General features: G+C 42.5%; 1 long non-coding RNA gene across 1 annotated transcript; it reads left to right on the top strand.

Annotated features, from left to right (window-relative positions):
* The first annotated feature begins 3,204 nt into the window (after nt 1-3,204).
* Nucleotides 3,205-13,799, top strand: LOC141596285 (uncharacterized). Its single transcript, XR_012522443.1, has 5 exons — nt 3,205-3,402; nt 3,692-3,789; nt 4,434-4,462; nt 12,619-12,678; nt 13,508-13,799. It is a non-coding gene; the product is annotated as an uncharacterized LOC141596285 (long non-coding RNA).
* Nucleotides 13,800-14,413: the final 614 nt, after the last annotated feature.

The raw sequence follows: 14,413 nt of genomic DNA, 5'->3' as shown, positions 1-14,413 counted from the left end.
AATTCCCGAGTCCTTTAAATGATTAGTTAATTTAATTCCCGAATTATTTAATATAATTAGAGACGGGTTTGAGTCGGGATTGTTTGAGTTGTTTAAGGATTGATTCGGGTACTTCTAAATCGTATAATTCATTTAATCTTTATTTATCATATTAGTATTTAATTTAAATCCCGAGTCATCTAAATAAATTATTCCCGAGACATTTAATAATTCAAGTCGGGTTTTGAGTCGGGTTTGTTAAAAGAGGAACGTTACTATATCGGGAAAGTTTCCATTTTAGGAGATTTCTATATTTAGTAGTTAGTAATTATAAATATTATAATTGTTTTAGGTGACGAATTCGTGAAGGATCAATTATCAAATTCATTGCTTTATTTTCGGATCGCTTAATCGCTTAATTGGATTCTTTGGCACTTTGAGGTAGGGAAATACACTTGTCCTATTATCGTCATTGTTGAATTGTGTTGACTTGATTCCTGGTTGTTGCTTTACGTTATCATTTACATTCGGAAAGGTGATTGACTGATTTGATCGTATTGAGCATGATATCACAACATCGGGTAACTGGCATGATTTTATGATTCATCAGTTCATTGATTTATATATATATATTGCATCACTTTCTTTTGAGCATTTCATATGCATTGGAGTTGGAGGATGGTGTGGTGGTGATGAGATCGTGATACGATGTGATGTTGTGATAAGGCCCAGGCGGGTTCTGCAGGACCTGCCCTGGATAACCTCAGCTGTTTAGCTGGTATATCGACGACGGTCGATTGTTGTGTCTACCGGGGATCGGTATGGCCGGGCGTATCGGGGATGTGTGTGATGAGTTGAGATGGAGATGGAGGTGACGGAGTATCATGCATATCATATTATATTGTTTTATTGTTTTCCCTACTCAACCTCGCGGTTGACCCTGTGTATTCGTGAACACCTGTGATGAACCGTTTTATGGGGAGCAGACTTGACAGGTTTAAGAGATAGGACGGGAGCTGGATGGGCGTGAGACACTGGATCAGACGACTTAGTAACTAGATCATCATCTAGAAGACTTTCACTTTTATTTATGTCAATTCTTGTAATTTGAGTTGAAAAGAGTAATTGTATTAAATAAGTTAAAATTTTACATAAATTGCCTTGGAGTTTAATTTGTTATTTACTACCTCGGGAAACCGAGATGGTAACAGTCCGTTTTATTAGGGAATGTCTTGACGAGGACTTCTTTTATAAACCGGGGTGTTACAGTTGTTGATTGATGTGTTGAGATTGTTGATTATTAATTAATATCGTAGTTGTTTGTGACAGTTGTTGATTGTGATTGTTTGTCTCTGGTTCTCGAGATGCGTTCTCGGCTGAGTGGAGTCACTTGCGGGAGTGGCTTCACGCCCTAATTTCGCCCTTCGTGGAACCCGCCACGGAAAGGGATGTGCACATTAATGAACAGGGAATTCGCTCAATATGAGGAGCGGAGATTTGGTGGGTACGGCTGCGGTCCCCCACTGGCAGGGCTGGTCCAGTGGACAATCGGTGATTGAGATTGATGGGACTGGTGTGATTGTGTGTGTGTGACGGTGTGTGTTGTTTGTTTATCGTATTGTTGATATATATAGATTGTGTGATTAGTACTGACCCCGTGTTGTTGTTTGTAAAACCTGCGGTGATCCATTCGGGGATGGTGAGCGAATGGTGAGCGGAGTTTGAGTTGAGTCACATGGGATTGCTGGGATTGTCACTGTCTGATGATAGAAGTCTTCCGCTGTAGCTTAGTAGTTTAATAAACTTTACATTTAGTTGATTAGACAGTTGGTTTGAGAACTTGTACCCGTATTTTGGGATTTGGCTTTGGTTTGTACTTTTCACTAAAGTTATACTATTAAATGTTGTTTCGTTATTGTCTTATGATTATCATGCCTCGGATAACCGAGATGGTAGCATCCTTATACCTGAGTGGTCCTGGTAAGGCACTTGGAGTAAGGGGGTGTTACAGTAAGGAACATTGTTTTTCTCATTTAATTACTTTTTTTTTATGCATGCACTAGATCTAAAGAACTCACATTATATTAATATGTTAATTAGTTCACTATTAGAAGAGTCTAATAATAGGTTAATGAACCTAACAATCCCAACCCAACCGGATCAGAGCCTATGTAAAACACCAACACCAAGATATCCAAACCCAGTGACCAAAAAGACGCTCACACCCGAGTCCGCTACCACTCCTAGAAAGCGGCCCAAACACAAGGCCCACCCAACACCATCAACGCGACCAACAACATAACCAACAAGTCCAACAACCTCGAAAAACGCGAAACCAGAAAGACTCATCACAGACTACCTACCAAGACCAAGACAAACCATCAAACTCGAACACAGACTAAGACAAAGACACATGTATGCCGTCCAAAGAATTGAGAGGTGGGGGAAGGAGGCGAGGGGAAGGGGAACACCTTGTCACCTCCACACACAACCATACAGGAGACGATGACTCAAAAACCACACAAAAGAGGATGAGACTTACTGGAGAGGTGGGGAAAGGGGAACATCGATCCGACACCACCCTAAGACGCACAAGACAGGATCACAAGGAAGAGTCTCTAGAACAATCGGAGCGCTATAAAACAGAAACGGGGGAGGGGAAAGACGGGGGAGGCCAGCAGTCGAGGAGGGAAAGACAAAATCAGTGAAGCGCTTCCCGACATGGCCAAGATCTAGTCGGGTATTAGACAAGGAGGAGACGGATCGCTTGAGATGGGCCCAAAAGAAGCCACCTCTCTGATGAAATGGCTAAGAGAGTAATGGGGAGGACTATATTGGGGTAGAGCGGCGGCAGTGGAGCATGGAAATTAGGGTTTTCTTTTAGGGGATTTTAGCGAGAGGGGGGGGGGGGAGGGGGAGGGGGGCTTTTTTTCTTAAATGTATTTGTGTTTTCAACTTTTTCTCTTGTGAGGACATAAAGTAGTTTTTACTTTTTTTTTTCTCTTGTTAGGCAGTGGTCCTTTGATATAATTCTCAATACATTTTTTTTTTCTTGGGTCTTCGGAAACAATATTATTTTTGTGCACTACTACAAATCCCGTCAGAATGCGACACTTTCTCCTCGACGCTTTCTGAAGTGTCGCGTGGATTTATAACACGTGTACCAGTTAGTGGGATACTGTACACATACAAGCTAATAAAATAAAATATAAAATAATATTTTTATCTTTCTCAACCCTAAATCTATCTCAATGCAAGAAACTGCCGCCTACCCTCAAAAAGTCAAAAACATAACTTCTCCCAAACCCAGCAAGAATCAATTCAAAGTTCCTTACTACTCTTATCACTTCTTCCCCCAAAACATCATAAGCGATTATGGTGTAACAGGAACCTAGTTGGTTTCCTTATCGATAACAATGGAAGGTATGTCTTCTTTTTCATTATTTTTTTTTTAGTTTTTACATATAAATTACAAACAATGTTATCAATCAAACTAAAATTGACATGAATCGAAATTTGAGCAAATTATTGTGTTATCACTGCCCGACACTCGTATGTCAACCAGCTATAACATCCTCTCTCGTTATTACTCAAAAATTCACAAACTGTTTTACTGGGTTTAGTTTGATTATACTTTTGGATTTATTATTGTTTTTGATCGGTGATTTGGTTGTTGCTTTTAATGGGGTGACTAAATTCATTTTATTTTCAGGGGTTTACTAATATTCTATTGGTGTCACTTTGAGGGATTCACATGGTATTGCTCAAGTTAAGATTGTTACTGGTAGCAAAGTTCTACGTATCCTCAAGGTTCATGGTTTCATTTCTCTTTTCTCTCTTTATATCTTTTTTTTTTTTGGTACTTTTGTATGTTTGTTGTTGTTGTTAATAATGGATCTTTGTATTATATTCTGTCGTCTCAGTCATACCATCATCTAAGGTAAACAAATGATTGGGACGGAGTATGTGTTTTCTTTATGAATTCAAGTAATGTCGTATATCTGCAAAACTTGAAGCATTGTGGAAAATTTAAAGTCATGTTTGCTATGTGTGCTTTCGGTCATATCTTTGAGAGGTTTCATTGTTTTCTCATTCTTGTGAATTTTCCCATAGATCCCGCCTTTTGTATTTTTTCTAATTGTGCAATGTGTGGAGTACTATTCTCCATATTTATTGGGTGGTAAGTTCATTTTGCTTTAGAGATCGTTCTTATATTTTGTCTAGATAGATTGTTACTTTGTATATTACTCAGTACTAAAATAAACCTCATCAGAATTTGGTCGTTCTTCAAGTTGGTTAGTAGTCATCTGCTTTGTGATTGTTTAAGCTTTGATTGGTAAGATTTTTCATAATGGGTCTCAGTTTGCAAATCAATTTCTTTTACATGTATGACCTACACTCATCCAATCACTACATAAATTACTCATTTTAATCATTTTTGTGCACCGAAACAGATTATTGTAGTGTTCAAGCGGCTTTAAAGGTATGTGGTTTGAGCTATTTGGCTTTTCTTTCACTAATGTTTGTGTTTGTATTTACATTGAGTATGTGCTTGTAATTCGTCCTTAACGTTCAATTAAGAAAAGATGAAAAAATCTTGGCTTTGTAAGACGTGAAATAGATGTTTAACTTTGGATGGCTATTCTTCTTACTTCATTTTTGTATTTATGAGGAAGATAGGTAACCATTCTTCAACACCCTTGCTACCGGACCACCACCACAAACCACCTGACCCCGTCCACCTGAGATCCGCCTTTCTTGCCGCCTCCCTCACCGGTCCCAACATCCATTCTGTGAGCCTTACGCACTCTGGCCCCAAACTCCGACCTCAACCAAACCACAACCCAAACATACCCACATCTCCTACCACCTCAAACTCACCTAGTCAAACACCCAACCACCTGCCAACCATCCCAAATTCTTATAAATCTGCCCTTACAAATTCCATTCTAAATCCCCAATTTACTAACAACGACAATACCAAACCCACAAATCCCCATATCAACACTACCTCCTCCAACTCGTTTCTGATCTTCTCACCGACCCCTGGTAAAACGTCCACCGGGCGCGAACCAGCAGTTGTCTTGCCTCCCCAGGTCTTGGCCTCCATCCGCACCAAATGGGAAAACTCCATTATTATCAAGTTAACAGGGAAATCAATTGATTCCATTCATCTTGCTAACTCTATAAAAATTCTATGGAACTGCAAGAGCAAGCTTCAGGTTAATCGGGCTTGGAAAAGGATTCTATTCGTGCAAAGTTGAGTCGGCTGCGGAGCTTACCCGGATCAAGGAAAATGGGCCGTGGTTTGTTCAAGGAAACTATCTTCATGTTCAAGCATGGACGCCAAATTTTCAACCCTCTACCGCCTCCATCACCACGATCCCTACATGGTTAATTTTACCTGAACTTCCAATTGAGTATCATCGGGTTGATATTCTTAGAGCTATTGGTAATTCCATTGGGGTCTTCATAAAGTACGATTCGAATGGTCTCTACCGGAATAATGCGCGGTTCGCCCGAATTTCCGTTCATCTTGATCAATCCAAACCCATCCCTGAGTCAGTTTGGCTTGGAAACTTCCGGCAGGAAGTTAAGTTAGCGGAGAAACAAGTTTATTGCCAGTCTTGTCTTGGGTTCTGCAAAGGAATTTGCCCGAGCACGCGTCCAACTGAAAAGGTAAGCGTGGGCTCATCTAACAATGCTGATGTTCCTGTCCCCTCCTCGAATATCCGTGACGTGGATAGTAGCAAAGGCGTGACATCCTCAAATATTTGGAGCATTGTTCCTTTCAAAGTCAAAGGTATACAACCTTTATACCCACCTTTACTTCCTTTTGTCCCCACAAGCACAAGTTCAAATTCTTTAGCTTTTTTCCCCCCCGTACTAGCTACCTTTCTGACATTAAACAAAAAATCACCTTTCCCAATCCAAAAATATTCCTTGACCAACTTTTTAGACTACCACCACTCTCTTATACTTTCCTTTACCCCCCAGTCATTATACCCTCCTTTAAAAATATGACCCTTACTACACTCACAGAAGCCTCATCACAACAAAATGAACCCTCCGTCTTGCCCTCCTCAACACAAAAATTACCTAACCACAACGGTTCCCTCATCTTACCTCCCGCCAAATCCCCTCTTCAATCAAAACCCCTGCCCAAACCGAGCCCCACTAAAAATTCTCCTTTTTCCCCTAGACGCGACTCCCGTGGAGTACTTCCAACCCCCAGTCCTAACTCTACCAGAAATTCCCATCAACGAGAGCACCTTCACCCAAGAGCATCGCCTCGTCTCGCCTCAAGCAACCGTCCACAACTTGCGAGCCATTCTCGCAAACCCGTTCAACCCACCCCAATCCTGCCTCAACATTTGTCTTATCAACACCAAATCAATGTCGGGATGCCTTCAACCTGCCCATCTGCCAGACCTCTCGGACTTACCGACCTTGCCACCGGTCCTGAGATGCTTCCTGGTTTGGTTTCTCAAGGAGTGGCACATGTTATACCCCACTTTGGTGGTACCGCCGGAACTCCAATTTCTTTTGGACCCTACACCCATCTTGCCTCGATTGAGGAGGACTTATCTATTGAGTTTGAGTTCAAAAGACCTCCGAACAGCGAGTTTCTCGAACTCGGTAGTAATATTCAAAACAGCAACCAGGTTGGCTGCTCTAGACTCATGGGTCAGCTGGGACCGCGTCAATTACTCAGATCACAGAAAGCTCCTGTTAACATTCCAGGGGTTGAACCGCAGCCCTCTTCAAGACTGCCAAAACCACTGCCCAAACGGGGCAGAGGCCGCGGGTCATCAGTCAAACTCAGTTGATGCCCCCTACCCGTATCTCCTTCCCATCAACATGAATATCTTATACTGGAATTGTAGAGGCATTGCTAGACCTTCCTTCCGGAACCATTTGTCCTACCTTATCAATGCCCATAACCCGTCCAGTCTTTCAAGAATGGGGTTAAGACGCCGCCTATTAGTCCAAGTGAAATTGGGTCCAGAGAACCCTATGTCAATTAGATTGCATGAGTCAAGAGAAGACTTGAATAGGTTAACTCTATTAAGTTTAACACCCCTGCCCCCAATCTTATCACTACTACTAGTCACTTCATTGAAATCGCCAAGACAGACCCAAGGAAGGTCCTGATTAGCGGAGAGGTTAATAAGGTCAAGCCACAAATTTTTCCTAATTCTAAACTTGGGGCTCGCGTAAACAGCCGACAAAAGAAATAAAAAGGAGATATTTGGTACCTGGACCACCACATTGATCAATTGGTCAGTTTTGTTGAGGGGGGAGATGGTTGCCTTTCCCGCATTCCATAGAATGATGATGCCACCAGTGAACCCCACCGGGTCCAAAATCTCAAAGGAGTCAAACGGGAGCTTACGCACAATGGCAAGGGAGTTGGGGGTACGCACTCTGGTTTCAGAGAGGATGACAATGGACGAGTTATGGGCATTGATAAGGTAGGACAAATGGTTCCGGAAGGAAGGTCTAGCAATGCCTCTACAATTCCAGTATAAGATATTCATGTTGATGGGAAGGAGATACGGGTAGGGGGCATCAACCGAGTTTGACTGATGACCCGCGGCCTCTGCCCCGTTTGGGCAGTGGTTTTGGCAGTCTTGAAGAGGGCTGCGGTTCAACCCCTGGAATGTTAACAGGAGCTTTCTGTGATCTGAGTAATTGACGCGGTCCCAGCTGACCCATGAGTCTAGAGCAGCCAACCTGGTTGCTGTTTTGAATATTACTACCGAGTTCGAGAAACTCGCTGTTCGGAGGTCTTTTGAACTCAAACTCAATAGATAAGTCCTCCTCAATCGAGGCAAGATGGGTGTAGGGTCCAAAAGGAATTGGAGTTCCGGCGGTACCACCAAAGTGGGGTATAACATGTGCCACTCCTTGAGAAACCAAACCAGGAAGCATCTCAGGACCGGTGGCAAGGTCGGTAAGTCCGAGAGGTCTGGCAGATGGGCAGGTTGAAGGCATCCCGACATTGATTTGGTGTTGATAAGACAAATGTTGAGGCAGGATTGGGGTGGGTTGAACGGGTTTGCGAGAATGGCTCGCAAGTTGTGGACGGTTGCTTGAGGCGAGACGAGGCGATGCTCTTGGGTGAAGGTGCTCTCGTTGATGGGAATTTCTGGTAGAGTTAGGACTGGGGGTTGGAAGTACTCCACGGGAGTCGCGTCTAGGGGAAAAAGGAGAATTTTTAGTGGGGCTCGGTTTGGGCAGGGGTTTTGATTGAAGAGGGGATTTGGCGGGAGGTAAGATGAGGGAACCGTTGTGGTTAGGTAATTTTTGTGTTGAGGAGGGCAAGACGGAGGGTTCATTTTGTTGTGATGAGGCTTCTGTGAGTGTAGTAAGGGTCATATTTTTAAAGGAGGGTATAATGACTGGGGGGTAAAGGAAAGTATAAGAGAGTGGTGGTAGTCTAAAAAGTTGGTCAAGGAATATTTTTGGATTGGGAAAGGTGATTTTTTGTTTAATGTCAGAAAGGTAGCTAGTACGGGGGGGAAAAAAGCTAAAGAATTTGAACTTGTGCTTGTGGGAAAAAGGAAGTAAAGGTGGGTATAAAGGTTGTATACCTTTGACTTTGAAAGGAACAATGCTCCAAATATTTGAGGATGTCACGCCTTTGCTACTATCCACGTCACGGATATTCGAGGAGGGGACAGGAACATCAGCATTGTTAGATGAGCCCACGCTTACCTTTTCAGTTGGACGCGTGCTCGGGCAAATTCCTTTGCAGAACCCAAGACAAGACTGGCAATAAACTTGTTTCTCCGCTAACTTAACTTCCTGCCGGAAGTTTCCAAGCCAAACTGACTCAGGGATGGGTTTGGATTGATCAAGATGAACGGAAATTCGGGCGAACCGCGCATTATTCCGGTAGAGACCATTCGAATCGTACTTTATGAAGACCCCAATGGAATTACCAATAGCTCTAAGAATATCAACCCGATGATACTCAATTGGAAGTTCAGGTAAAATTAACCATGTAGGGATCGTGGTGATGGAGGCGGTAGAGGGTTGAAAATTTGGCGTCCATGCTTGAACATGAAGATAGTTTCCTTGAACAAACCACGGCCCATTTTCCTTGATCCGGGTAAGCTCCGCAGCCGACTCAACTTTGCACGAATAGAATCCTTTTCCAAGCCCGATTAACTGAAGCTTGCTCTTGCAGTTCCATAGAATTTTTATAGAGTTAGCAAGATGAATGGAATCAATTGATTTCCCTGTTAACTTGATAATAATGGAGTTTTCCCATTTGGTGCGGATGGAGGCCAAGACCTGGGGAGGCAAGACAACTGCTGGTTCGCGCCCGGTGGACGTTTTACCAGGGGTCGGTGAGAAGATCAGAAACGAGTTGGAGGAGGTAGTGTTGATATGGGGATTTGTGGGTTTGGTATTGTCGTTGTTAGTAAATTGGGGATTTAGAATGGAATTTGTAAGGGCAGATTTATAAGAATTTGGGATGGTTGGCAGGTGGTTGGGTGTTTGACTAGGTGAGTTTGAGGTGGTAGGAGATGTGGGTATGTTTGGGTTGTGGTTTGGTTGAGGTCGGAGTTTGGGGCCAGAGTGCGTAAGGCTCACAGAATGGATGTTGGGACCGGTGAGGGAGGCGGCAAGAAAGGCGGATCTCAGGTGGACGGGGTCAGGTGGTTTGTGGTGGTGGTCCGGTAGCAAGGGTGTTGAAGAATGGTCACTCATTTTTGTTTATTGTGTTTATTTCTCTAGAAACTTCTCTCATCTCTCTGTTTTCTCTATAATCCTCCCTCGATACCTTCTCTCTCTCTCGTGGAATTAGACAAGGTGACCCTCTCTCCCCCTATCTCTTTATCATTTGTATGGAAGCCCTCTCCCGCCTCATTTACCAAGCCTGCATTAACAGTGAGTGGACCCCCTTTCCCCTTGGCAAAGGCGGTGCCTCCTTCTCCCACCTCCTCTTTGCTGACGACATTCTGGTCTTTGGCAGAACTTCCGAGAGGAACTTGTGTGCCCTTCAAGACACTATCCTCTCTTTCTGTTCCAACTCTGGTCAAAAAATCAATTGCTCTAAAAGCAAAATAACCTTCTCCAAACACACCCCACCTGCTGAGGCCACTCTCTTCGAAGACGCCCTTGGCATCAAGAAAACTAATAACCTCGGCACCTATCTTGGTTTTCCCCTCCTCAGTAGGAAACCTAAACGATCTGACCTTCATTTCATTCTGGACAACATTAAGTCCAAACTTGCCTCTTGGAAATCCCGCTTCCTCTCTAGAGCTGGTAGGATCTGCCTTATCAAGTCTACGATCAATGCCATCCCAAACCATGCAATGCAATGCATCCGTCTCCCCTCCTCCATCCTCCGCGACATCGACAAAACCACTCGGGATTTTCTTTGGTCTAGTCAGTCTGCTCACAAACTCCATCTTGCCAACTGGGATCTTGTCACTCTTCCCCTCTCCCTTGGCGGTCTTGGGATTATGGCCGCCGAGCCCCTAAATGATGCTCTCTCTTCTAAACTCTGTTCAAAGATCCTTCTTAATAACTCCTCCACTGCCGCTAAGGCCATTCACAGCAAATACTGCACACCCTCCCGGCGCTCGTTCTCCCGGGGCTCTCATATTTGGAAGAATCTTGGACGAGGGTGGAACATCCTCAAGAACCACCTCCTCTGGTCCATTGGAGACGGCTCCACCATCAGCCTATGGGATGACCCGTGGCTTGACCTTGGCCCTCTTAGAACCCTCGTTCTTGGCCCTCTCAATCTTTCCTCCTCCTCTGCCAAACTTTGTACCATTATATCCAATGGAACTTGGTCTCTTGGTTACCTTGATTTCGTCCTTCCCGAGTTCATCACCAGTCGCATTCTCACCATTCCCATCCCGACTACCCCCAGACCTGATATCCTTTCCACCTCCCTTGCTCCCAAAGGCAAATTCTCTGTCAGCGACACTTATCTCTCTTTATGCCGGCCCATCCTCCCCCCTACCCCCTCCTCTTTCCCTTCTGACCTCTGCTGGCTCTGGGACCAACCCCGAATAAAAATTTTCCTCTGGCTTGTGTGGTGGAACAAACTACCCCAAAAAGCCTCCCTTTTTGCCAGGAATATCTTGCCTAGTTCATCTTGTACTCTTGTACTCTGTGTCCTAACCCCTCTTTACCTGAGACTTCACTCCATACTCTCCGCGACTGCACCTTCGCCTCCCTCTCTTGGTCCGCTTTAAATGTCTCTAATTCTTTCTTTGACACTGATCTCCATCAATGGATTTACGATAACTGCACTTCTCACCCTCCTAGGTGGACTACCCTCTTCACCTTCTTCCTCTGGCGCCTTTGGCTGAGGCGCTGTGACTTGACCTTTTCCACAACTATAACCTCCTACGCCTCCCCCTCCACCTTCTGCGCCTCTGTTGTCTCCCAATCCTTTACCTGGACCCGTGCCTCTGACTGTTCCCACCCAGCCCCTGTTACGATTACTACACACCATGATGCCTTTAGCTATCCTTTGAGCTGGCCCCCCCCGCCGCTTGGTTGGTTTAAAACCAATGTTGATGCGGCTTTCTCCTCCTCTTCTTCTTCTGCTAGCCTGGGGTGTGTCATCAGAGACGGGTTTGGTTCCTGGGTGTTAGGTTGGTCCACCCGCTTCCTTGGTCATAACCCTTACCTTTGTGAGATCCTTGCCATTCGAGATGGGCTTTTGCGGTCTAGAGTCTTTGCGAACAATGTCTTGATTGCTTCTGATTGTCTTGATGCGGTTACCACTATTTTATGCCCCACTGCCCCCTTTGGTCCGTTTACTAACATCATCCTTGAGTGTAGGGCCCTTTTGCAGGACTTCCCCCATTTGAAGCTTGTGTTTGAGAAGAGATCGGCCAACCGTGTTGCAGACGCCATTGCTCACCATTCCATTAGGGACTCTAGTAACTTATTGGGTTGTTTTGAGTGGGATCTTCCCCCTCCGTTTGTTGCTAATCTTTGTACTTTAGACATTGTTTTGGCTTGCACGCCTCTTTCTCCCGACCCCCCCCCCGTGATGTACCCTTAATTGTACTTGGTTTCGTTTATTTATATCATGCACCTTTTCTTCCAAAAAAAAAAAAAAAAGAATGTAATACTCTCGTATTTTTTCATTTCTACCATCCACCTTTCATTTTCTAGTTCATGTATGCTTTATTACTCTCTTAATAATTACTCTAATCTTAGACAAGTCCTTTAGAACTAAATTTTTACAACTAGCTAGATTATTATTGATCTTGTCCTGTCCTGGAAATCAGCAATCTCTTTGATAATTTTTAACGCAGGATTGATTCACATCCCTTTCCCTAATTAACTGCCATTCGTTCTCCATCTCTCAATTGAAGTAAATAAATACTCCGTATGATATGAAATCCACCTCTAAAGAATTCAGTCCACGGTCCACACTCCACACCCTATTAATTTTTTCGGCTTACAACAATTGTCGTTGTTCAATATATTTTCCCTGAAGTAGTGCTTGAATGTAGATGTCTTATATTGAGGTAGTTTCTTCCTTATTGAACATCTATAGTTCAGTATTATTTATCTTTCCCGCTTATTTTTCAAGGCTTAATTTCAATTGTTAAATGCGTTTTTTTTATTCACCACTGTGTTTAATTGCAGTTAAAAATGGCAAATTTTGAGAGCTTCAATCATCATCATGATCTTAAGTGCTCGACTTAGGTATGTATTGAATTATTCTATGAGTATAGCTGGAAATCCTAGCTTTACTTTGATTTTTGTAATCTTTGTTTCCCTCATCAAAATTGTTTCCCTACTTTGTTTCCCTGTTTTTATTTTTTTTGGGTATATGATCAAGACTGTTATATGCCTCAATGATACAAAGTGAAAAAGACCTATGTGTCTAACATTCTTCTATTTAGTCCTCTCAAAAATTTTAGGGTCTTGGTTTTACTCACCGACTTGAACGCTATTTAAACTAAATTCCCTTCATGATTCACATCGTTTGAGTTGTCATTTTTAGTTCAATTACGATACGTTGCTAAAAAATATTGTCTCTCAACTCTTGTTGATTGTTTTGATTGACTGTCATGTCATGTGCTACTGCCAATTAAATGAGCTTTCATGTCATTTTGATTGCTTGGAGGACGTGAATAGTTTCTAAAGGGATTAATTAATTAAGCGAGTAACATTTCATTCGGAAACCTATTTTAGATGGTTCACTGTATTTTGTACTACAGGGAATCATTCAAGTTATACTCCCTCTCAGAGTTGGCTCTTATATTTTAACCATAATATAGCAAGATTTTAAATGTCTGACTGCATGTGTATATATGTGACGCCTTAAATTTATGTTTTGTCTAGTTTGTCCTTATTAGCACCGTGTACAGATTTTTTCCGCTACAAATATGACGTTTTTTTGCTTACATATGTTGAACATGACATGTGATATGAGCACTGATATATAGAAGGCCACAAATAAGCTGCATCTTCTAGTTTCTTAATCTGCTTCTGCCATTAAAACATTGCTCTTTTCATTTAATTTTTACAGGTGACCTTACTCAAGTTCACGTGGTATCAGTCTGAATTGGGTTTGGAAATTGTACGGGTATGCGAAGTATGGAGTAGTAACTTGTAGATCAAAGAGAATACAAGAGCTTGAAGTAATGTAAATGTTAATTGTCCTACCATATTATATAGTGTGTATATTTTCTGTGTGTTTTGGCACAGTGTAGGTTAATAGTTTTTTACTTTTTAATATACTGTAATCCTAATTTTGTACTTTAATAAACTTTGTATCCTGAACTCGTTTTATATCAATAATAAAACTTGATTGGATATTATTCAGTGTTAGCAATGTAAATTTTGTTCATTCAGCTCATTTTAATTTGCTTGAATATGATTGGACTTGAAAAATAATTGGCGCCCAAATAATCCACAGTAAAAAGTGTCGAAATTTTACATGGTTCATGACGCCAAAAAGCGTTGACAATATGGTGACGCCAAAAAGCGTCAAGAATATGTTGACGCAAAAACGTGTCGCTCCTAAAAGACAATGACGCCAGAAAGCGTCGACAATGATGACGCTAATAAGCGTCAGAAAATCCTGACGCCGAAAAAAACCACGCTTACAGAAGCGTCGAGAAAAAAAATGGCGACGCTTTTAAGCGTTGAGAACAACCTAAAAAAGCGTCGAAAATGCAAGGGATTTGTTGTAGTGGTGTTACTAACAGAAATGTAATGCTCTCTACATCCTACGGTGGCTTGATGGATTTGAAGCGAATACCACCCGTCGTCTGAAATGAGATTTTGTCATAATCGTTAAGCCTAGCGCATGACCTCTTGAAGTCAAAAATATGAAACTAATATATTTAAATTCAGTATAAAGAAAAGCAACTCTAAAAAAATTGTAGAAAATATTGATAAAGCATGTAGCTCCTGAAACGAATACGATATG

Source organism: Silene latifolia, chromosome 8 (assembly GCF_048544455.1).
Source record: "Silene latifolia isolate original U9 population chromosome 8, ASM4854445v1, whole genome shotgun sequence".
Taxonomy (NCBI): domain Eukaryota; kingdom Viridiplantae; phylum Streptophyta; class Magnoliopsida; order Caryophyllales; family Caryophyllaceae; genus Silene; species Silene latifolia.
Note: the sequence above shows the minus strand (reverse complement) of the source record. Positions and strands in the feature narration are given on the sequence as shown.